Here is a 25,909-nt window from a genome sequence, read left to right on the forward strand (position 1 = left end):
TTTAAAAAAAACCCCATAAAACAGAATGGATACATTTTTTGTTGTTATTTAAAAAGCAGGGTTGTTTTTCCTCAGGATATTAACGTCCTTCAAGTTCAGTAGGAAGCTTTTAAGTTTTGTGATCACTGCCTTACTTGATGCCGCTGTATGCACGCAGCACTTCTGCCAATGACAGATTGACAGAAAGCATTACAAAAGGTTTTGAGGAGCACTCAAACCATACTTCAGTTTGCAGCTCACCTCCGGTTTGGTGTTTTTTTGTCTAAAAGTCTAAAAAGTTTGTTAAGTGACCGGTTATGGATGCTATGATGCTCCACAAAACGGTTTAGAAAGTCTTTTGTTTCAGCAGTTGTGAAACTCATAGCTCATGTTCTGAGCTATGATTTACATTCTTGGCATAATTTCTAAAGTTTCATTACATATTTATTGTTTGTTATATTGGTCCCGTTTCTAGGTACATCTCTTGGTTGGCCTGTTATTTTAGTAAAAGATTATTGCATTGACATTATTTTTAAATTTTGTGGCCAGGCAGGCTTCTGAGCTACACTAGAATCCTTGTGTTTATGCGTCGTGTTAGTTTGTGTTGTACTGTGTTGTCACAGGATATCTTTCATAATATTTCACTTCTTTGCGGCTGCAAAATGCTCTATTTCCTTTGTGCATTGCATTGCGGGACCATAGATAGCACACTCAAAAATCCAGTGTTTTTTAGTCTGCATTAGTCAACCAGTCCACCACGTTGGTCCAGACTGAAATATCTCAACAACAAATGGATGGATTGTAATTAACTTTTGTGCAGACATTCATAGTGCTAAAAGAAGGACTACTAATGACAGCTTTACATTGTGTTTAGTGCTAACATGGTAAACATTATACCTGCTGACCATCAGCATTTAGCACTGTAACTGTTAGTATTTTACCAAGCTAAAGTTAACATGTAGCACAAAGAGCCCCCTGTGTCTAAATGCAACCTCAAAGAGCTGCAGGCATCGTTGTAAATTCTTAGTCTTGTTTGACGTTTGTCCATTTTTCAGTGTGATTAAACTATAAATTGTTACTCTTTACATTTGTACCGTTTTATCAGCTTGACGGTCATCTGTAAAGCACTTTGAAATGCTCTAACCTGTATGAAAGGTGCTACGCAAATAAAGTTTGATTGATTCAATGGTTGATTGGGTCAACACATGCTCAGAGTTTGTGTGTTTGTCAAGAATTGGGACACAGTTTACGTTGTATGTCCACATGGCCACTTGAATTAAAAGCAAAAAGGCCACACCCCTCCTCTCAGGCTTGTTGATTGGCACTTTTAGAAACATAGGAAATCAAAAACTGAATCATATTATAAGTGAGCATCTCAGGCAGAAATGACAGGTGAGGTGGATATGAAGCAGGATTCTCTTAGGAGGCCTCTCATATTGACACACGGTTAAAGTGGTAACATCTACCAGAAACAACACTTCACACGAGGGTCTGGTTCACATTTATCTGTCCATCCTCTGAATAATTTGACCTTTATCCCCCAACCCACTGCAGCGCTGGCCCCGCCTCCAGTACAAACCTTCCAGTATGTCTTCATTATGAACAGCAGAGCAAGGTACTTCTACTTAAGCAGTGATAAAAGAAGAACGGAAGGAGAGGGGGATAAAGGGAGGTTTGGAGAAAGAGAAAAACTAAGGAGAGAGAGAAACAGAGACAGAACAACAAAGACAGCGAGAGAGGGGAGAAGTAAAACTAGGAGAAAAAAAAAGAAGATACTTGGAGAAAAAACAATCAGAGGTAAAGTGTTGGGAAAGAGAGGGGGAGGAAAGGAAAGGAGAGGGGTGACTTTTGGACCAAAGAGGACCAAATAAAGACGTCTAGCGAGAAAGAAAGAAAAGGGGGAAAAAGAAGAGCGGAGAGCGGTATACCATACAAACGAGAGAAAGCGAGAAACAGAGCGTGTGACAGACTGACAGAGAGCTGGCCCGGGAACCAAAGGTAAGGTGAACGGAAATTTTGATCCTATCTTGTCTTGTTCAAACAGTTCCTGAAATGGTTTAAAGCAATGGAAAAAGCACGACAAGGAAAGTTCAGCACGGAGACATGTGAGGCTCAAACACTTGGAGCATGTATCAGAAATATCAAAACATAAGCTCTTTTATGATCCTCATGCCTTAATCTTGGATGTCAGAGGAAAAAACAACTGAATTTAGTGGAAATCATCTTCCAGCTTGTTAAAAAAATTCCTCAACAAAATTTTTCTGTGTTCCAGCTGCTTTGAAAGGATTTCCCCATCTGTGGCCTGTAAAGTGCAGTGGGTGCAACGAAAATGACACGGTTAAAAATGAAAATCAGGGCCCAAATGATGAAAAACTACTTTGTCACTGATAAGCTGTAATGTTGCAGTTTTGTCAAGCTTTCAGATCGATTCTGTGATGCGAGAGCTCCGGCGTGTTTATGTTCAATCACTGCAAAAAAAAAAGCGTGAAAAATCAAGTTGTAAAATGTGACTGAGCGCTGTCGTCATTTAAACTTCAACTGTAAATGACGGTCGAGTCGAGTTAATTTTTTTACATCTTTACGTGCGTTTATCGCAACATGTGTGGTAACAATGTCAGAGAACATGAGCGTTTTTTCTTCTTCTTCGTGATTCTGTTTATCGCAAAGCACCAATGCTGTCAACGCGCCATTTATTGACTAGACGATTTTAGTTTAGTCGTTATCAGCTGTCGTCAGGGATCGATGTTTCAACAGCCTCGTCGAAATTCATAAATAAAGAGGTTAAAAGTTAATATACAGGTAGCAGCAGAACAGCATGCGATTTCTGATTAAAGATAAGAACCTGCTCGCTGGAAGTCAGAGTCAAAGCTGCTGCACTGACTTATTTTCATCACTCAGGATTGATTTCCACGCTTGATATGAAGCCTCTGTCTGCAACACACATTATATTCATGGCAATTCATGGCACAATATTTAGTCATATTGCATTAAAAGTGTACTTGTAATTCCACTAATACAATCATAATGTTTTAAAATGATAATAAAACGTTATACTTTTTTCATGACCAGTAAAAATGAATGTCAGTACAACATGGTGTGCTTCATATGCAATAAAAGCTGCACAAAAACTGCAAGTTGAACAAAAAAACAAGCATTAACGTGATCACAGGTAGTGAGGATTTTCTTTTTTCTTTTGGGGGGGAGGGAGGAGGTTTGAAGTTATTTTTAAGGTTGAATTTTTGACACCTGAGCACTGTGATTCTGTGAAACTGTTGTCACTTGATTAAAGGAGAAACATGTTTTCAGCTCACAGTGACTTATGATACGTAAAATACTGTAAATTTGCCTCTTCAGTACTTTAACTGTAAGACATCACCTATAACTTCTGATAACAGCAATTCTTTAGATACTAAATAATATTTACATTGTGCGGCTGGTGTTTTACAAGCTGTAATTATAATGTATAATATAATGGCTGTTTTGTCATTATAGTATAACTTGTATAAATGTTGTCTGTAATTATAGAATAATTAAAAAATTACAAAAATTAAGGATTTAGCTATAAAAACATCAACATTATGAAGTGATAACTGTAAATGTATAATTAAAACTCTACCTGTAATTCACAAAAGTAAAAATGAATGTGATATCAACTAAGATTTATTGATAGTAAAGAGTCACCGAGCAATGTCTTAAACACTGTAAACAGTGATTATGATTTTACTGTCAGTGCCTGGAGTGCTGTGTTATACATTGTGTTGTCAGGAGGAATTCTGGGTAAACAACATAATTTCAGTCAGCAACTTGATGGTTGATTTAAATCGCCCTGCTTTTCCTTGAGGCCCTCATCCCGTTGGGGTGAAAAGAGATCCAGGCACTTATCTGCTGTTAACACACTTAGATGACCAAAACATATGTTTGAAATTTGTCTCTTACTAGTTGATCCTCATACACACACACACTGCTTCTTACGCTGTCTGCAGTATAAAAGATATGTATAGATGTATAGATAGTATAAATGATGTACGGACTCTTTGCATCCTTTGCTGTGAGCACTCTTATCATCCTGGAAATTCACGTCCTCATACTGTTCTTTGTTTGTGTGTGAGTGTGTGTGTGTGTGTGTAGTTAAAGTGCATTTACTGTGTCTGAATTTAGCTGACCTATTCAAACTTTCAAACTACTTAATGTCAAACTAAGTTTTAGCCAGATTTAGTACTTACTTATGTTGAATACAAGGGCGTATTGTTTTGTGTAATGATCTGTCTTTTCCTCCCACGGCTCTGCCCTCACAGCGATATTTTCCCTGTCTGAAGTTCTGGTCGTGCACACGTACGCAAAGACAGACAACTATAAAAACACCATTAGAAACCCTCTTAAATGTATACACTGACAAGAAATTGGCTTTCTCCTAGAGAAATTTAGCCGGGGGAATCAGGTTTCTCTAATCCCCTACCCCTAAAAAAAAACAGGTCTCTTGTTTACATGATATTTGAAGGAAAAGTGTGATGATGTTCTATATTTTTCCTCTTATCAACAAATCATATGAAAAGTAACCAATACCAAAAAATTAAATAGTAACCAATAATTAAATGAATACAACTATTAAACAACAATGAATTGATATTAACAAGTACAGTCTGTTCCTTCATTACCATGAAATTACCATGGTAATACTCACTAGATCACTGAATGTGGATTAATCCGCCATCAAAAATAGTCCCCAATACATGCCCTATTTCAGCCTGTCCTCACAAAAAAACAACAGTATTGGTCTGAAATTCAGCCGGCAAAAATGACCTATCGTTATGTTTATGCCATCTAGCGGCCATAGTAATTATGACCTGAGGTAGTGATGCAGTTCAGATGACATCTTTATAAGGTGACCTCCTTATTAGGTGGAGGTTAGCAGGGCGGGGGGGGATTGCTAGATAGTTTAGTCAGATGGCAGAAAGGCAGAAAGTGGGTGTCAGGTTTCCAACCACAAGTCAGGACATTTTGAACCCAAAGCTGTAACATGGTGTTAACTATTGCCATGACAACAAAGGTTGTCTAACTTTAAGGAAGTACTAAACACGTTTCAAGTGACCATTTTAGCCCAAACCATGATCTTTCCCTAAACCTAACCAAGTGGTTTTTGTGTCTAAACCTAACCAGACCTTAATCACAGCGTTGTCACACCATAAAACATCATTATTTTTTGATTGATGATTTGTAACGGTTTTGGAAAGCAGCATATTAACGTTACGCTGCTACCGGCCTTTCTGAACACACCATCCATACTATAGAGGGTGCTGAAAACACTCATATTTGTTGTTTTGGGAGTAATTGGAAATAGACCTATTCTGTCGTTTTGGTGAATATGTTGCCTGTTTACTCATTTATTAGTAACACTTGATAAAAACTACAGTACCCAGCTGTTTACGGAAAATACTGAGCATTTAAGAAAATGAAGCTATATATTTGTGAGCTGTTTTTAAAGATTTACACTTTTAGTAGGAACCACAGACAGAGTAGGGAAGTCAGAGTATTGAGAAATGGACTGAATGTTAGTTTTCATGAGATTTGTTGACAATAAAAAAGTATAGGCAACACTAACTCAGTGCATGTAAATACACTGAAGGCTTTAAGACTCCAATGTTGTGTAACGTTGGCCGTGGCAGATGTGTCAATCGCAAGCCACGCCCAAGCATGGTGGATTGGCTCGTCTGTTATTACTCACTAATTGGGCATACAGTTTTAATGACCACACAGCAGAAGTTAATTTATCCTAAAATATCCAAAACCTTTTGCTACGTGTCATTTCCACTTGTTCTGATGGATTGACTTCATTCATTCATGAGAAATGGAAACGCGGGTCAGGTGTGTCCAATTAGCAGATAGCTGATGAGTCATGAGTGTGATTTCTTATTGACACATTTGTCAGCACTGGTAAATGATCACACTACTGGAAAAACGGAACAATAGACGCTGCTCGGTGCGTTTAAACTGCTTAAGATGTCCATCAAATCAAGTTCAAACTCAAGCAAATTCATCACTCCAGTTATGATTCTAACAATTGTTTTTTATATTTATTTATTTTATTGAGGCATAATATATACAACATATAACATATGCGATACATACACACATGTACACTCATGTATCTGGGGGTCATGTAATATGGCCAAAGCTCCTCCTGGCCGCCAGTCTAGACACACCATTTGACTTTCATGTCCAAAAAAAAAAACAATTTAATTCCCCCAAAACAAATATCATAACATATACACATATATAATACATACACACACACACCGACAGACACACAGATAATGTAATACATAGCTTAATGGTACACACATTCATGCTGACACACACACATACACAAATGTAGTTGTGTTGAAAAAAAATAGATAAATAATAATCAGAAAGCGACAGAGCGAATCTGATGAAGCAATGTGAGAAACGCCTAGTTCGCTCCTTTTGTTTTAATGTAATTCCCTAATAAAATAGTATCTATCTTAGTATCCTGGTGTGCACTGAATTACTTTTTTGATGTTTTGTAATTTGCCCTGCGTCAGCTGGCACCCAGGAGAGAAGCGCTGCTGTACACGGGGTATCTTTTTTGACTAGATAAATAATAATATCTGTAGTTATAATGGTTGTAATAATAATAAAAGTACATAATTAGATAAGTCGTCATCAGTATAATGAGGTCCAGATGGGGTAAAGACGGGTCCACCGGGCACAGGGACAGCACCAGGGGTACGGGGGTCAAACAGACTAGGTCCGGGTACCCCACAACAGCGTAGCATATTAGTTACGCTGTGATACCTCCGGTTACACCTACGCACGTGCATACGCAGTCAAAAAACAGAAGAATACCTACATCTAACAGCCCCTTGGTCCTCCATGACCTTATCATCCGCAGCACTACACCAACAGAGGGCAGGGAAGGAGAGCATGTTTTATTTGTTCTTTTTTTCGGCAGGGTCTGTAGTTTTCTTTTAGACGTTAATCTTTCTATCATCCAGTGTGTTTTAAGGTTTTGAAATCTGCTGTGTGCATATTTTCTGCTTTAATATGAATGCTTTCCCAAACAGAATTACAATATTACTGATATCTGATTTGCGGCTACTTAAGTCTCCTAAAATTACAGTTTGTAAATTGATAGCATATTTTTTATTATAGTTCAGTATCCACTTTTGGACTTGATCCTAAAAAAAAAAGCAACAGCAGGACAATAGCGCATCAAACGCACGATCGCTTCCTCGTCGTTATTGCAAAACCTACACAAGCAAGTTTGTTCAAGGCCCCAGAGAGACAGCATCTTTTTGGTGGGTAAAAATGTATATATTTGTATTTGTATTATACATATGGATTGTAGATCATATAGATAATATTAAATACATCTTTCCATGGAATTATTATATTAATTTTATTTCCATTCATCCATGATAGGGCTCTATCATATGGACAGCATACCAGTTGGTTTTTTAGCTATAGTATTTTTCCAGACATTAGATATTGATGCAATAATTTTATTATACTCTAGTGTTCTTTTTTTCTTTTATCGTTCTACTGCGCACCATTGTCTCTTTCTTTTGTTTCTTCTCACACTATTGATTCCAGACAAGCTGTAACAGAATAGAAGACAAGGCATATTGTATCTCCAGGAAACTCCCAGTTGTTGCCCCTTGGCACTGTGACCAGTGTCTGGTTGTCTGTTATGGCATGAAAGGATGTGAGAAATTAAATATCAACAGTTTGTAGAATGGGATGCTTGCTTGAATATGCTGGATGGCATGAAAGAAACCCCAACAGTGGCATGTTGTTACTCAAATCCCTGAAGTCACGGAGATTATCTGCAATTTTGAAGCATGTTTACTTAAAAAACAGCAACATAAACATTGTAATTTAAGTATTTAAATTACAAACAGGACACCCCGGTAAGGTTTGATGTATTTTTTTTTCCAACATGAGAAGCTGCAGGAGTCACAAAAGGAAACTCCTCTTTCTCAAATACTTTGCTGATTAGAATAATTTATGTGTATCTGTGGAACCACTAACAGATAAAAGGCAGGCAGTGTGGAGCAGCCCCAGATGTCAGACGATAGACGTGACACAGACGTTAAAACTACTGTCAGGCTGATTTATCCTCCTGAAGTCATACCCCCAAATCTGCCAGGAGTCTCTTGTCTTTCCTTTAAAGTTGCCCTGCTGACTGACCAGAGAAAAGTGATGGAGAAAACCTCTTTACTTCTGTTTCCTGGGTCTGATCTCCGTAGGTCTGTCTAAACAAAGAAGAAAGGTCACACAGGGTTAATATCCAGTAGCTCACCTTTGACCTCTTCACCGGTGCTTTCCTGTATCATTAAGTAGAAGATCTGTCTGTGGAGGGATTATTTTATTTTTTAGTGATGTTTGTAGGGAGCGTTATCGCTGAAGAATGCGTAAATACGCATACAATACATCATTCGCAAGTTCCAACATTGGTTTCATGAAAAAACAAATGTATCAATCATATATCATTACAATAAAAATACACATGAAATTATATAATACAGGAATAGAAAATACACATTATAATTAGCGTACTATAAAAATAAAATCCTAATGATATACATCTAATTGTTTTAACAGCTTATTTATACATTACGATCCATTTTGGGTTCCACATATAGATGCTTTGGACACAAAGCTGTTTGTCAAAAGTGGTTTTATGCGCTGAGTTAACTTTGAGTTGCTTTGAGATCGTTGTGCCAGACAGACAGAAAAAGACACAACAGAACATACTAATAAAACTTTATTATAAATGAAAGATATTAAAATAAAAAATAATACAAAATACCAAAAATAATAGAGAAAACACATGTTAAAATATGCAAAACACAACAAATAATTACAAAAAAAACAATTAAAAAAAAAAAAGTGCCTTCAAATTCCAAAGGTTTACCATTATTCAATGTATTTCTTTTAAGCTGTTCAGATTTAAAATAAAGTTATTATCTTCTTCCAGATGGCATTTCTTCAAAGAGGGATCACAGTGTGAACATAATTTTCAACAATATCGAGACGCTTTTGGTAAAGCTGAACCTTTATAATTTGAAGACAGAGATTGGAGCGAGTGGCCAGTCATTTTAGTGTCAATCAGAATTATTTATAATCACTATTAATGCCTTTCTTTTAGCAGTAATCACATAACTAAACCGAACTGTGATGGAGAAAGTTGGCACTTCCCACAACTCTTAAGGAGTAAAACTGCTTCCCTTGAAAATTCAAATTAACTTTTTCAAAAAATATCATCTCTGATGAGCCAATTTAAGATTTTGAAAACAAAGCTTTCCCATTAAAGGTTGGCAGGGATTATAGTGCAAAAAAAAAGAAGTTCAGACTCTTTCACATTGTTAGCTGATTTTCTGGCTCAAAACATGAAAGAATTTAAATTTCTGAAAAGGCATTTTACAGTTCCCCTGAGATGCGCCCTGAATAACTAAGCCAAAAAATGTGTGAGCTTTCACAGTGTCACTGAACATCTCAGGAGCTCAGCTACGCACACATTCATAGATACTTTACATCTTTATTAAACGTGTGCTTGTTTTGCTCTTAATGTTTAATGACATTATTAAAGCTAAAACCTCACATTAATCAATATTTGAGGTTTTTTTTAAGTGTGAAAGGGGTTTTAATTTTCTCAAACTCTGCAGCTCTATGAAGCCTTTTAACCTATTTTAGCTCGTAGTTTTTCGTTTTTTTCTGTTTTGGTCTCATTGCTCTCATCAACTTGTATCTTGCAGCAGCTTTTTTCACCAAACAAGCTCTGATAAGCCCACTGTTCTGGTGACAAATGGAGGCTTTTTATTCAGCAATATTTTGGTAAAAATATGTTTTTGGAACATGCTGAGCATACAGATCAACAGTGGAAAAATTGATTACTCTGCAGGAGTGTTTAAAAGGTTTTTATGGACATTTAGATTAAAAAAAAAAAAAAAGGTCCTAAAACTGGGTTGTTATTGGTGTCCAGTTTAGCGTTAATCATTCTGGAGAAAGATTGATGATTTTTGATCTAAACACCCAAACAAATACACCCCTCCCTTAGTGCTCCTTCAGAAGCGTCACCCCCCCAAATTCATGGACGTGCATTACCAAGGCAACAACCACAAGAGAAAAATGGCGGAATCCACAGCGATGCGTCAGCTCTAAGTCACTTCTGTTTCCTCTCACACATTATCACGGGCAGAAAAAAAACATTTCGTGTCTTGAGCACAACGGTCCGTCCCGCACTCTGCGCCTCTCTGTGGCCTCTCCACTTCTCACTCGACCTGCGTTCAGCGTCTCTGTCCACAGAAGCAGCCGTCTGTCGGTTGCAGCTCCTGGGAAGCTGAGAGGACAACGGCCGGACAAACTGCCTTCGCTAGGCTGACTGACTGACAGCAGAAATTTACTGAACTTAAATAGTTTGCATGTCGGCTCCACAGGAAGGAATCGACAGTGTTTGACAGACTCGGTGCATAAAAGAACTTGCATTCAGTGTGGATTGATACATTTAATAAAATGGGAGCGTATCTGTTCGGTGAGAAAACACTTCCTATGTGAGCTTGTGAACTATCCACGGCTTCTCTCTCTCCAGTTCGCCAGCCCTTCCCCCACCATTCAATAGGGCGCTGGAGACGAGAGACTGTCATGTCCTCACACTGACAGCTGCTCTCATGACCTCCCCCTGTCCTGTGCACGAACATCAATGCCCTCTGTTGCTGATTGGGCGGAGTAGTGTTGTGTGGTTTGCGCTGAGCCACTTTTGTTGTTTCCCCATTTACAGAGCCAGTGCTGTGTATGAACACCAGATTTTTTTTCAGCACACACACAGAATGGACAGCTAGAGGACCCCGTGAGGAGATATTTGCTGAATTTGACAAAAAGTATATTGGATTAGACTTTACCTTTAACTGCTGCATATCAAAGCAGACAACAGTTGCTGTTCCCCATAACAGAGCAAGAACCACCTTTCAAGACAACAGGGGGTGAGTGTTTCACGCTCAAAATATAGATTTTTGGTGCTTTGTTGTGATGGCCCCATCACACCTGGAAAGATGACAGTGCCTTCCTGTCCTGTTTATGTCCACAGTGTCCCTGAACGGAGCTACAAAGAGATACACAAGTTCTGATGGTTACAGACAGACTGCTGTGGTGAAGAAGAAACATCAACAACTTACAATAGTTCTTCACATAAGTTAGGCCACAGATGTGACCACAAACAGATCCGAAAATACTCATTTAAGTTCACATGTGTACACATTTAGCAAATAACAAATTAGGATGAAATCGGTTGTCATGTTTTCAATAATTATTAATATATAGTCAATTAAACTATAATTCCTCGATTATTAATCATGGACCCAATTTAACATCATGTTTCATTTTCAAGATAGAGACCCAATTCTGTTGTATATGCATCTTTACTACAAAGAAAAGCATTTATCTTTGATTAATGTTCAGTTGTGTCTTTTTAGGAGAACATTAACTAACCAAAAACATGCATGTTTTTTTGGTACTGTAGTAGTACTGTAGTCTTCCTTTCAGTCTGCCTAGAGCCCCAAAAGCCTTCATTAGTAAAAATGTATGGATTTAAATGCAGTCTCGTCACAAGCCAGCAGTTTGTTTCGAATTAAGATGCACTGGATTAAACAAATAAATATGCATTGACATATTTTTTTAGTTAGTTTGTTTGCCTGTACTTGTTTTGATGTTTTCTATTTAAAGTAAAGAACAATTAAGAGTTATGTCTTACAAACCTTTTATATATTTTCAAGAGAGACAGGTTTGAAGGTTTTCTGTAACCAGTGTATCAACTACTGTAAATTATAATTTTATACTGTATATAAAATATAAATATTTTTGTACAGTGCACAGAGTTTGATTTACAATAAAACAAACAAAACAAAACCCTGATAAAAATGCTTTATGTTTTTATCTCTCAATCAAATATATCAATGAATATGTATTTTAAGATGCTCATTTTCATTGTTATGAATAGAAAATCAAACTTGTAGGGTGAAATATTGCAGGTCGACATGTGTTTTCCTGCGGTTTCTGATTCATTGCCTTTTAAACCAGATAAAAAACGGAGAGGAAATAATGTGGGCCTGTGTGTGAAAGTGGAGCCAGCAGCCTCTGCAACAGAGCAGATCAATTTAAAAAGGAACCCCATGCATTTATTGCCGACTTCCACGGCGATGGAAATTACTGAAAATTATTGCAAAATGAGAACCAGGCCGCTGAGGCGCTCTGATCACACTTGGGAATGCTACGACATTAGTTCCCCCCATGTGCACGCTGCAATAGCTGCTGCTGCTAGCTGGCAGTGAGTCTGGGTGGTGTCATGTAAATCAAAATACACCAGAGTTACCAAAGCCACCAGAAAAGCCTCCCCGGAGTAACCAGTTGTTAACATCGAACAACTGGTTTATTGTTATAATGCCCTTTGACGACTGCTTAAAAGCACAAAGAGACATTAAGAAAGATATCTGACAGCTCTCAGATTAACTGCAAGAAAAGGACTCTCTTTTATCCAATTTTATAGACACCACAGCCACACAGTACAAAACAATCTCAGTCATGAACTCAGCCATCTTGGATACTGCCCTCTGGGGCCCATCATCACATTGCGAGCCCTCCTCCTGTTACACTCCAAGGTCACAAGCTACCTGGTTGGAGGTGGTAGTCAGACATGGCAAGGCAGGAAGACTTATAAATCTCTAAAACCTCTCTATAAACCTCTCAAATCGCTTTGCTGGCTGATGCTTCAGCTCACCATGCTTATAGTGGCAAAATTTCAGGTCTTTGTTCCCGTCTTCTTAATTAAGCCACTTATGTCAATGTGGGCAGTAGAAAGGTTCTGACTCCTATCCAAGCAAACCAATGATCCACAGATGTGCTATGAGGCATATAACTTTTATAAGACTTAAGTATTGATGACATTTTATTTCAACTTTCCAACAGATTTCGTCAGGCAGTTCAAATTCTTTCTCTTCAGATATGGCAAAAAGAAACTGTGCTTCCAAACTACTTGCACATTGTCTCATCACTGACACCTGTCTTATCACTAAACCAAAAAAACATGTTCATGCGCAGTAGGATCTATATTAACCAATAAACTATCAATCACCACAGGAAAACTAAACCTTAATCCTCAATTCTTACAGATCAAAATACTTTGACTGTGCAAAAAATACTAAATAATACTATTCAAAACATTCAAAAACATATTCAGTAGTTTTGGTTCTTACATGGCTTATGTCCCCTTCCCATGTGGAACCGGACCCTGCTCCAGCTGGGACAATTCCTGCTGCCCCGGCTGTTACGGCTCCATAGTCCGAAATGTCTGTTTTGTAACACGGTCATATATTGCTTTCATGTAGCTACTACCCCGACATCCTGGAGAAACCCTAACCCAGGACTCCTGGATTCATTCCCGGCAATTATGAAAGTATTAGTCCACGTCGGCACCAATGACACTGCTCGTCAGCAGTCTGAGCTGACAAAAGGCGATTTTATTCGTCTTTTCAATCTCCTCAACAGTTCTGGAGAAAAAACAGTGTTGGGTGTTTTAGCAGGATTCTTGGTCTTCGTACTTGGTTCCAGTCCATGTGTACAGCGCACAATAATGGTTTTATTCACAACTTTGACCTGTTCTGGGAGTGATCCTCTCTGTATAGAAGAGACGGTCTTCACCTGAACATGCTAGGTAATCACATGCTTGCTGCTAATTTGCAGCATGCTGTTCTGTCCTCTACACGTGATTGACTATTTACATCACACAAATGCCTATTTGAACTCTTTTCCTTCCCCGTCCTATGTGCATTGGTGTACAGACCACCTAAAACTAACAGTAATTTCATTCAAGAGTTTTCTGAACTATCATTTATGGCCTCTCGCTCTGATAAACTGTTGATTGTAGGGGATTTTAACATTCATATCTGTTGCCCATCGAAACCTATATTCAACAAGTTTTTATGCTTTGTGGACTCTTTTAATCTCATTCAATCAGTGTCAGGTCCAACACATCAGAGTGGTCACAAACTAGATGTTGTGTTATCTGGTTTCTCTGTCTCCAACCTTGAAATTGTTGATACCGGTGTCTCGGCTATCTCATGTTGTCTAATCCCCTTCCCACCCTCTCCCAGCCCCACTCCCTTGTCCAATCTATAAACTCAACCTTAGCCACAAATTTCTGCACCAACCCTCCCCTCCTGCACCAACATTGAGAACCTAGTCACTCTCTTCAACTTATCCTGCTCTGACACTCTGGACTGTGTAGCTCCTTAAAACTAAAAAGACCCAAGGCTAACAGTGTTGGTACCCCCTGGCTGAGCAACTCAACCTGTGCTCTTAGACAAGGTTGTAGAAGGGCAGAGTGCAAACGGAAAAAAAAAAAAACATTTCTAGGTCTCATGCTAAATTTTAAGATATTGTTTAAAGCTTAACCAAAACTCTGTTAAGACAGCTAAGGTACAATATTATGCCGAACTAATTAATGAAAATGCCCATAGAACTAAAAGACTGTTCAACACAATTAACTCTCTTAAATCCTGTTGCTGATGCTACCCCTGCCTTCACTACTAAAGAAACCTAGCATAGACCCAATTGAGTCAATGGGGGCCCTTGGCCTTAAGATTTATTATTATCTCTTTTTTTAATGTATAAGTATTTTTGTTTTTAAAACATTTGGGTAAATGTGATTTTGAAAATGTAGGATGATAGCTGATTAGCTGATTAAATCACTTAACGTGGTAATGACGTAGGCTATAGGTCAAATGTCAATTTTGCGGTCAATAGGGAGAAACGTGCACCTAGTGGGTTGGCAAAGCGTAAACTCTGGTTATTGATGAGTTAATAAGCTGTCGTGGCAACAGACTTGATGCATACAAGCACCTATAATATCTGTTTGAGGTTTTGTTCATGCCAGAGACTGCGTCAGACAGTGAAGTAATTGCCAAAGTAATCACGCTTTCCTCTGCCTATCCGTCTGATTTGGACAGAAGTCTTGCCAATGAACTGATTCACTTCAGATCTTTCATAAGACCTGATGGACTGATGGACTCCATCAAAACTTCTGAAAACAACGCTCCATTGTGGATACAGCCAACATTTCACAAAGTATACATTACCTTAAGGCTGTATCCGATGCTTCCTGTTAGCAGCTGTGAGAGAGAATGGTCCTTTTTATAAATTTCAACTAAGGACAAACATCTGAACATGTTGTCACTCAATGGCCATTGAATCATAACTTGTCCGGGAGTTGGACTTTGACAAATTGATGAATGACTTCTCTTCAAGGAAGGCCAGAAAAAAGCTGATGGTTTAGATAGTATATTTCTCACTGGTCGTAGCTGTTGCTCTGTACTACATTTGATGATCATTTGTGTATTCTTTCATGGTTTGTTGCTGGTGTTCATATTTAAATTAAGGTGTGTGTTTTGACTCCTAAAGATGCATATGCTGTGCCAACATGGCATGTGTAGAATGAAACAGACCTAAAACATCAGTAATTTAACATGTCAAAGTAACAAATATAATTTAAAAGTAACACATGCTGTGTGGTTGTGGGTTGCCCTGTGCTACTGTACGACCAAACTACGTGTGCTTGGGGAGGGCACACACAGCGCCCGTGTACTATTTACATGTGTAGGTTGGGTCTGTGGCGTGTTTGTGTCCAGGGTCCATGGTCATGATAATCCATTCATGCCTAGACCCCAATGACCATAAAAACTACAGGCCCATCTCCAAGCTACCATTCATTTCTAAGATTCTGGAAAAAGTTGTCTTCTCCCAGGTCTCCTCCTACTTGGACACATTCAACACCTTTGACAAATTACAGTCTGGTTTTAGATCTCTGCATAGAAATTAATCCACTCTGCTGAAGGTACATAACAATATCCTTCTCTCTGTCGATTCTGGTTCTCGTGCCATTTTAGTCCTAATCAATCTCAGCACAACATTTCATACAATCGACCATGGAGGGTGAAGTCGGTCTGCAGGGCTTAGTGTTAAAATGGTTTACCTCCTACCTAAGAGAAAGAACCTTTTCAATCAGATTAGGAAACTGTCCTTCATCCCCTGCTCCCATTAAATGTGGCATCCCTCAAGGTTCAATTTTAGGGCCTCTTTTATTCTCATTATACATGCTTCCCCTTGGCTCTGTCTTTGAGAAATACAATATTCTGTATCACTTTAATACAAATGACACATAGTTTTTCCTACCAATTACACGCAGCAGCGCAAATGCTGTATGGCGAGGAACTTCCTTCAACTAAATGAAAACAAAACTGAAGTAATTCTATTTGGCCTTCCTAGCTCTGTCACTAGCCTAAGCAATGCGCACGGTCCCCTGTCTGCAAATTTGCACAATGTAGTACAAAATCTTGGTGTCTTCTTGGACACTTCATTGAATTTTAACAAACAAGTCAGTTATGCTGTGAAGGGCGGCTTTTACCAGCTTAGAACCATAGCTATATTAAAGGCATTTTTACCTCATAAGGACCTGGAAACAGTTATCCATGCTTTTATCACCTCTCAGCTGGACTACTGTAATTCTCTGTATATGGGGTTGACCCATTCCACCCTTTCTCAACTCCAAATGGTTCAAAATACAGCTGCTACACTTTTAACTGGAACAAAGAAAAGACAACACATCACTCCTGTTCTGGCTCACTTCCATTGGTCACCAGTAAATTCAGAATTGATTTTAAAATATTTGTTTTTAAAGCCTTTTTCTGCCCCCAGGTCACTTAGGTCATCCTCATAACAATTACTTTAATTTAGTTTCTCTTAACTTCCTATTTTATCACTTTGATTTTAAATTGATCATTTTAGTTGTTTTCAGATGTTTTTCCATTTTAGTCTCGCCTTCTATGTATTATATGTATTATTGTATTATATTATGTTATTGCCTTTTATTACTCCTTTAATCATGTATACCTGTATTGAGGCAGATGTTAATCCATCTGCCTCGACTGGAAAGCACTTTGGGTTAACTCCTGTTGTTTTTAAATGTGCTATATAAATAAAAGACTTGACTGTTATTATTCTCTCTCCAGTTCCACTACAGTTTCCTAGACATGTTTCTTCAGAAAATATGAGTGTGTGTGTGTGTGTTCGAACAGACAAAGCACAGAGGAGGATCCTCAAATTCTAGCCGGTGCAAGTCAGATGTTTTGTCTTGGTGTAGTCAAAAAAACCCTCACCTCATCATGTTTGACGTAAGAACTAGTATTACTCAGAGTGTCTCTGAGTACAAATGAAGTTTGTTTTCCCTTTTTTCACCTTGCAGGGCCCCTTCATACATGGACTTTATATAAACTGTTTATATTTTATATATACATACATACATATATATTATCTTATTACTGAGGTTCAGAAACTATATGCATGGTTCAAAGTTTTTATTTTTATCACTATTAGTAATACTATTAGAATCATTACACCAGTATGAAAACTGCTGTTTAATAGCAAGAGCCAATTATTCAGAAACACATGAGCTGAAACTGATACCATCTGTTTGATTGTTCTGCTTCGAAGACTTGTGTTTGCCTACTTTCTTCACTTTAAGCTAATAAAAGTGTGCCTTATCTAATGAAAGTATGAACCTCTTAAGCACACCTGCAATCCCTTTTCCCCCCGTCAAATCGGGGACAGTTTGACTGAGGGGGCTTTAATGCTCACAAATCAAAAACAGGCTGAGGTTCTAAATCACAGGATCAGGTTCAGGAACAGACAAGAACAGGTACAGGTGGGATAGGGACCGGGATTAGGATCAGAATCAGAGTCAGGTTGCCTAGAACTTGAGAGTCCATGAAAGCAACTATGACAAACTGGCAGGGAATGGATGATAGAGACTTGTATTTGTACTGAGGGGCTGCTGAGAGAATTGGCAGCAGGTGAAGACAATTCCTGAGTGGGAACAGATAAGCAAGTGGATGTGGTAAACAGGAAGGAAAGTCAGGGGGCATTGGGTGGACAGATGGAGAAATGGCACACAAGAGCAGAGAGTGCTGAAGGGCTGAAAGCAGGGACAGAGACAGAAAGGGAAAGGGAAACACACACAGGGCAGGAATTGTGACCATAACCCCCACCACATTCCTCCAAAAACAAAAAGGAGAGATCAAACTGAGCAGGGCGGGTGGAGGTGGTCTGGAGGCAGGATTCAGGGAGCAGATGGACAGAACAGGGGCAGAGCAAGGACCCTCAGTTTTTAGCCTGGAAACTATGACCGGAAGACTGGGCAGAGTGGGAAGAGAGTCATGATGTCAGATGGACGGGACTGCTCGGGAGGTCGACCAGGAGGCAGGACAGATGGGCAGAGTCGCTCAGGAGGGTAACCAGGAGCAGGACAGATGGGTGGAACACACTCGAGAATAGGCTGGACATCAGCAGGGGTGGCCAATGGCTTGGGAACAGGCTGGACTTTGGCAAGGGTGGCTGACTGCTCTCGAACAGGCTGGGCCTTTGTAGTGGCGCTGGGCAGCAGAGACTCAGTGGTGCTGGGGAGCAGAAACTCTGAGGAGCTGGGCATCGGAAACTCTGCGGCACTGGGCAGTAGAGTCTCTGTGGTGCTGGGCAGCGCAAAGGCAGAGGAGCTGGTCAGTAGAGAAAGCAAGACGAGGGTACTCCCCGAAAATGGCAAGGCAAGACCAATAGAAAGGAGACTGGGGTCTTTATGGGCAGGATCATGCAGAAGGCTAGCTTGAAGAGAAACTGATGGCTAGCACGTCCAAAGCTAGTAGGCTGAGAAACAGGCTGGTGGCTAGCAGGCCCAAAGCTAGAAGACCAGTAGACAGGTTGATGGCTTGCAAGCCCAAAGCTAGCAGGCTAGGAGACTAGCTTGCTAAAGACAAAAAAGGCAAGGGAAACGCACACAGGGCCAAAGCAGGAATCATGACAAGAACATAATCAGGGCTAATGAGTGCCAGTTTGGAAATGATCAGGAGTCTCATTTATAACCATTGCATACATACAAAACAGAGCCTGAAAGAGGTGTACGCCACTTCCAATGTAAAAGTTGTGATCTAAAAACAAACTTGACAGGAGAATGTATGCTTCTGTACATAAACTCTGACACATGTGTATGAACATTTTGGAGATGGGGGAAATTGGTGACGCAGATGGTGAGATGGTGAATTGAAGCCCGATTGTTTAATGATGCATTCAATTTTACATAATATCAAACGTTAATTATAGATCCACTATAAACAGTCAAACCAACAGTGTTATCCGTACTTGTAGTGAGTCATGAGTATTCCATAAAAATCTTTCAGTTTGAAAAGATATAAACCAACTCAAATCTCATATCAAAGTCCGCTCAACATTTCATCAGCGCTGTTTCATCTGGAGTGCAGAGGAGAGGGCTGGGCTGTATGGTGCTCACACTTGTGGTCAGTTGTGAAGCAGCACAGCAGCTGCTGAAATGAATGATGCCAGGATGATGTCAGGATGTCTCTGCTGTTCCCTGATATTACTGTAAGCATGAATATACTGATTCGTTTTCACCTCAAACGCGTTAAGTAACTGATGAAATTATCATCATCGGTTGTAGAAATCCAAGATGACATCAAATAACTTACATTATTTAAAATTACGTAAATAACGTAAAAAAAAAAATAATTGCAGGACAGAGGGCTAATAGATTTTTAATAATACCTTATAATACTGTGCATACATCAGCAGATATAATTTCAGTTTCCATATGTATTTATGTGTGTAAAATCACTGCAGTGAACATGACTGTGCTGTCAGGTGCACCGAGCGCTGCCACATTAAATTAGAGAAACACCTGTATGCTGTAGTAGGAGTAAATATAAATAAATAGAGTGCTTATTGTATTGAAGATTTTGAGTGTGTGATGTGAAAACTACCTAAAACTGTAAACTAGGAACGGGCCCGCTGCAGGGTGTCCGCTAAGAACTGAACCAGAGATGTCTGACTTTATAATCCACAGGTATGTTTAGTGCAGTTGTATATGGTTGTTTTTGGTTACACACATAATTTCAAGAAGTCCAAAAACGGGAAAATAAAACAGTAAAAGTACGTTCATGGCTGCAGCTGCCTGACCACTTGGAGCAAGAGAGTTCCATACGCTGACTCTCAACATTGATTGATCACGCGTCTTGAGACAGAAAGACTGATTGGTAAAAACACATGCCCATCAGTATTCATGAATACTTTTGCATTGACCATTTATGGTTGAATGTGTGCATGTAGAGGGTGGGATATGAGGCTGATCCACATGTGCACATTTCCAGGTGGACTGTGATTTATAAAGGGGAAAATATGTGCATTTGTGCATACGCACGGTTTTATAAATCTGATTAATTTTTGGCGCACGCCATTTTGGGCTTTTGTGTGCACGCACACTTTTAGTATGGATTCTACTCACAGTTTTATAAATGAGACCCCAGATGATTTACACTTTTAAGTGGAAACATTGATGCATCTCTGCTCTCTGTATTTCACAGCATTGGCAAACTGACAGACAAACAGAGGAGAAAGGAATGAGGAATAGTGTTGTGTCTCAAATTTTCCTCTAAAAACCACACTGTTAATGTGCTGTACAACTGTTATGATTTTCAAATCAACTGAATCCCATGTATTTATTTTGCTTTCTTATTATTCTACTATTTAACTTTTACCAAAAGCAGTTTCTTGTGGGACTGGTGTGTGCATGTGTGTGTATTTCATTTGCAGTGTATAATACATCAGTTAGTACATGAGCACACATTCGCATATATACATCCAGTCACATACACATCTAGGGAGTGTGTGCAATCCTGTGCATGTTTGTGTTGATCAGTTAATTGGTACATATAATAAATACATATATATATATATAATACATAATTACGTAATTACATAATCCAATAAGTATGTGATAAAACAATAACAAAGAGAGATGAAATGAGGAGCTGTTGACTAGTAATGTCTGTAGCAATCTTCAGTCATTTGTAGCATTTCCAAAATGCTGGTGAGAAGCCATAAAATGTATTTTTCCTCCTCATCTGCTTTTCACATCTCTCATTTTTAAACACATTTATTGGGGTTTGGTGCTGTAAAACTGTCGCATTTTTTCCATCAAAGAAAGGTGGAAAATTTGCATATTTATTAACTTTCTGTTTAAATAGAAGGTAGTGTGTAAAAAGTTTATTTTATTATTTTCATGTTCACAGATGAGTAAACAACACTAAACATGTTAATATGTTTAAGGTCTGTAGTTCTGCAACTTTGATGCATATTTGAAAAACCTCATTTAAGTCAAGCATCAACATGTCCACGTGCAAAATAAAAGTCCCTATATTGCCGAACAAACTAATAAAAAACAAATATTTTTAACAGATGCAACTGTGCTTGTACTAGGCCATACCTCCACCATTAGTTGGAAGATAATTTCAGAAAATGTCCTCGCACTTAAAAACTTGTTTTCAGAAACATTTCTTATTTTTTCACAGCTGTATACTGTATAAAACTATAAAGCATATATAGATCTTAAAATATACTAAAAATATACAAAATCAGAAAAACTGCAACACAAAGAAACATCTGGTTGATTTATTATTATGAAATAATTACCTCCTTAATGACAACACTGTAATAAACAGCTATTGCACAATGGCGTCACACAGAGTCACAAATACAATTTAAAGATGCAGCGATAGTAAGATGCTCTATTCAGCCTACATACAGTAAAGAGAGAGATAGGACTACAGCTGTACTACTATGACAGTAAAAACAACCTCTATGACAGGAAGAAAGAATACTGTATTGTGTATAAAGTGCACTTTTCAGGAGCTTTCCATTCAGCACCACAAAACTTCAACATAAGCAAGAAGACCAGAGATGCAGTACAGTTTTTCACATGAGAAAACAAATTGATTATTAACACATCAATTACAAAATAATTTCATATTTCTGCAGCTTTTCTGCAGCTGTCTTCTTCTTGGTGCAGACTGTGGTGGCAGACAGTAACAATGATTCTTCTTATGTTGTTTTTCCCAAATCCTTTCTTGGCTTTTCTTGCTGGCAGCATCTACAGAAAGCTGCAGTTGGCTGTGAAATATCAACTTTCCAAAGCAAGACTCCTCATCCTCGCTCCACATCTTTGCTCCTCCTAAGCAGAAAAAGATGCCTAGATAAATGACTCTATTTCCAGCTTCTAGTTAGGACATGCTAACAGTGTTGGAAGAACTTGAAGCCCAACCATAATTGTTGCTCATTTGACAAATAAAGACCTAAAACCTTGAACCCAAACATCTAAAAACATTCACTTTTAAACCAAATTTTACCTAAATTTTTTTGACCAGCAAATTGCCTGGAGATTGTTTGATGTTTCTACAGAGAAAATATGGCAATTATATGATATTTTCTTCACCCTGCACTGCTCTACAGTCTGCATCTCATATAAGGAGAACAGTGTTAAAATCAACTACATACACTTTATATTTTGCCCAGACATCTGCACATGTTTTTGTTGCTTGTTAACTTTCCCTCCTAGTTTTCTGTCATTGTTTCACCTCTTTAAATCATTCTGCTTTGAAATGGATCAATGCATCAAAGTGCGGTTTCCAAAAGCTCATGAAAAACAGTCACTCCGAGTCTTTGTTGACGCCTTAAAGTCAAACCAGGCGCTGGGCAGGATACGCAAGAAGGCGTTTTGAGGTGCTATTTGACTTATACAATGTGTTTGACTTTCTTGCTTGATGGCTCCACTGCTTTCAAGGAAACTGCTTAAAGTTTAAAGCTATATATTAAAATTGTGTATCAAACACCCCAGTCAGCTTCAGAGGTGTCTGTAAAGAGTTTGTGGTTTCCTGTTTCACAAAAAACTGTGAATGTGGTCGGTTCGGATTACTGTGAGTTACAGCTGATTCCAAAGTTGTTATGGAGGAAAAATGAATCAAAATGTTAAATCCCCTATGTGAATGGATACAGAGTCCATAATATGTCTCAGTTTTTGTTGTTTGTTTTTTTGTATTTTTGTTTTTTGTATTTTGTCCAATTAGTACCACTACATTTTCTAAATGTATTAAAAAAACATTTACTAACTCTTGTTTTGCAACAGATTGCAACTTGCATATTGTTTTTCCTAAACTGCTAGCAGTGCTGATAATGATCAGATTAGGAATCTCTACCATCAATCATTATTATTGCAGAAATCACATGCCAGACATTAAGTTGAACATGCTTGTGTTTTTAATTTGTTTTGATTGTTTTTTGTTTGGCAGAACAGATACAGATTTACAGGGTAAACACTCTTAAATTATGTTTTTTTTTTGTTTTTTTGTGATAATTACTTTTTTAAAATTGAGATTTGACACATGATATAAAAAAAGAAATTAAATGAATATTATCTCAAATGCATGCATTAGTCAAAATAAGATTCACAAATAGGCAGAAATCAAGAAATAGAAATACTGTTGTATTATTTTGAGAAAATTTCCCTTTTTTGCAGTTAGTCAAGGGGAGAGTCCAAAGAAAATATTTATATCTTGATTTTTTTTGTCTCGTTTTGTCCAAAAGTGACAGAAAATGTTCAGCTCTCCTCCCTACCCAAACTAATAATTTATATACAGTCTAGAGCAGCTCCAACAAGGCCAGACTCATCTGTGCCCAAACTGCAGCTGCAAAATGATTTCATTTCCTCAAAGGAAACAGTGTTGAAAATCATGATATGCGCCAAACACCAACTCAATGGTCTACTAACTCTCCAACCAAGAATAAAGTATGACAGACAGTATATTGGGGAGTGGAGAGATACAAAATACGACGACAGGATTGTGTCATGGCCAAGGAGTAAAGAATGTGTAGGGTGGTGATTTTAAAACAAAAAGTACAGATACATTTAAAGCTGAGATGGATAAAAACTGACTACATTTTTATGGAGTCCTGGATCTCCAGCCTACATGGATGGCACACAGGTTCTTTATAATCGAGAAAAGAGCCGCATAGCCCTCCGTTTAGCAGTGCTGATTGCCACATCCAACCTTTAAATTAATTCAGGTTTTAAATCCCTTTACATGCGGTGTTTTATTACCCCCTAATACAAAACAAGGACTGTTGCCAACAAGCCAGGAACCAAACTAAATTAAACACAGTCTCAACACAACTTGACTGTGAGGAAAAGAGTAAACAAATGGTCCCATTCAACAACTAAATACTAAATGAAGTTAAAATCATGGAAAAATGATGCTGGAACAGCAGAGAAACAGGTGAAAGAAATAACACACCCTGGATGAACCTTACATTTGGCCTTCATACAGTTCAAACTACACTTCCCACAGTGCTGCCCCTCTACTTAGCAACATCCTACAGTGTTATTACCATTAATTAGCATTTGAACAGTGGGAGAAAGGTGGTAGAGTTCTTCATAGTAAGCCAATTTATGGCCAATTTATCTTTCAGCTGGAGTTCTAGTGCAGACTGAAAAACATTATTTCTGAATGATAGTTCTGTATGTTTTGGCATTAAATGGAGATTGGATAAAACCATGTAATATGCCAACTCCCTGCTGACATAATATCATGTGTGTGATCTTATATTTGACTGTAATAACACAAACTGGTGAAGGAGTGCTATCCCAGATTAATGGCTCGCGGTTCAGTTAGAGTGCAAACAAGCGTAAAAAACTGGCATTGCTATATATTATGATGGTAAGACATGCCCCTAACAGCATGTAATTCATATTTGTCTTGTATACATACATATATATTGTACATATATATTTTTATTTATAGGTGGTAACATATGGCTCTTCAGTAACATCTAAAGGCAGCTGTGGGGACTGTAACATCTACAAAGTCACGTTTTGAAAGCTATTCTATATTGAGATTACATTAGCTAACTGTTAGCTGTGTACTTCAGCACAGTACTTGAAAGATAAGACCTGATCAGATGCTAAATAATGAATCTGGCAATTGGCTGCATAGCCTAACAATGACTAGTGTTATTACATTTTACAAGCTGCCACTGCTTAAGTGAGCACTAGTTGGTAAAGTTAACTTCACATTGAAGTCTCACATTTTTTTGCACTATAAATGGACAAACAGTCAGAAATGTAGCACACAGTGAGTTTTGTTGGATATAATGAGCCACTCAGTAATGTGCAAGGTGACTTTTACTAAGCTGCGTCAAAAAAAGAAAAACAAAGCATATGTGGCTGGTAGAGAAATTAAACCAGGTGCATAGCATACAGTGTGTTGTTCAGGGGACTTGCAGATTAGAGCATTCACAGACCTAAACAGACTAAGCTTAATACAAAGGCCTGACAATTTTAAGCAGCCATTGAGGTAACAGAAATTACATTATTATATATAATATATGCAAATCCTCACTGATGAATTATGGTCATATTGCAGATTGCACCTTTAAATTGAGATAATATCTAAAAGTGAATGAAATTTAGTGAGTACCTTGGTTGTAAGGTCAGTGTTCACTTTACTTCTTATTTAAAAAAACAACAACAAAACACTACACTTAATGGTGACTGGTGAATACACACAATCATTTCAAGAAATGTCATATGAGTCTGATGTTCACTGAAAAAATTGAATTTTTTTGCTTTCCTCTAATCACCTATCTAGTCATTGCCTTTTTAAAAAGGATCTTCAGTAAAACTCCTCTTTCCCCTCTCTAATATTATAATATGCAATATATATAATAATATTCTAAACAAACCCAAGTGTTTGTTAGACAGACAAATGGCTTCAAACAATAGAGTTGCTTAGTGCGATGATCCACCCTGATCCAGATACAAACTTTTCAAGATTACCAAATCTGGATTACAAGTGCTCTAAATGGGACTACATATCACATTGGAGGTTACTAGCTATTTAAAGAGCAGGAGGAATAGTCAGTGTGGGGTCACTTTAAGTGTTTTTATTTGAAGAGACAGAAAACTGCACAATAA

General features: G+C 38.1%; 1 protein-coding gene across 1 annotated transcript in view; it reads left to right on the plus strand.

Moving 5' to 3' along the window:
* The first annotated feature begins 1,607 nt into the window (after nucleotides 1-1,607).
* The window catches only part of asip1 (agouti signaling protein 1), a 28,165-nt gene continuing 3,863 nt past the window's right edge, over nucleotides 1,608-25,909 (plus strand). Inside the window, exon 1 of the mRNA XM_067588548.1 lies at nucleotides 1,608-1,977. The gene's annotated coding sequence lies outside the window, so the exon portion shown is untranslated. The remainder of the gene's footprint in view (nucleotides 1,978-25,909) is intronic.

The sequence above is a fragment of the Thunnus thynnus genome, chromosome 4 (genome assembly GCF_963924715.1).
Source record: "Thunnus thynnus chromosome 4, fThuThy2.1, whole genome shotgun sequence".
Taxonomy (NCBI): domain Eukaryota; kingdom Metazoa; phylum Chordata; class Actinopteri; order Scombriformes; family Scombridae; genus Thunnus; species Thunnus thynnus.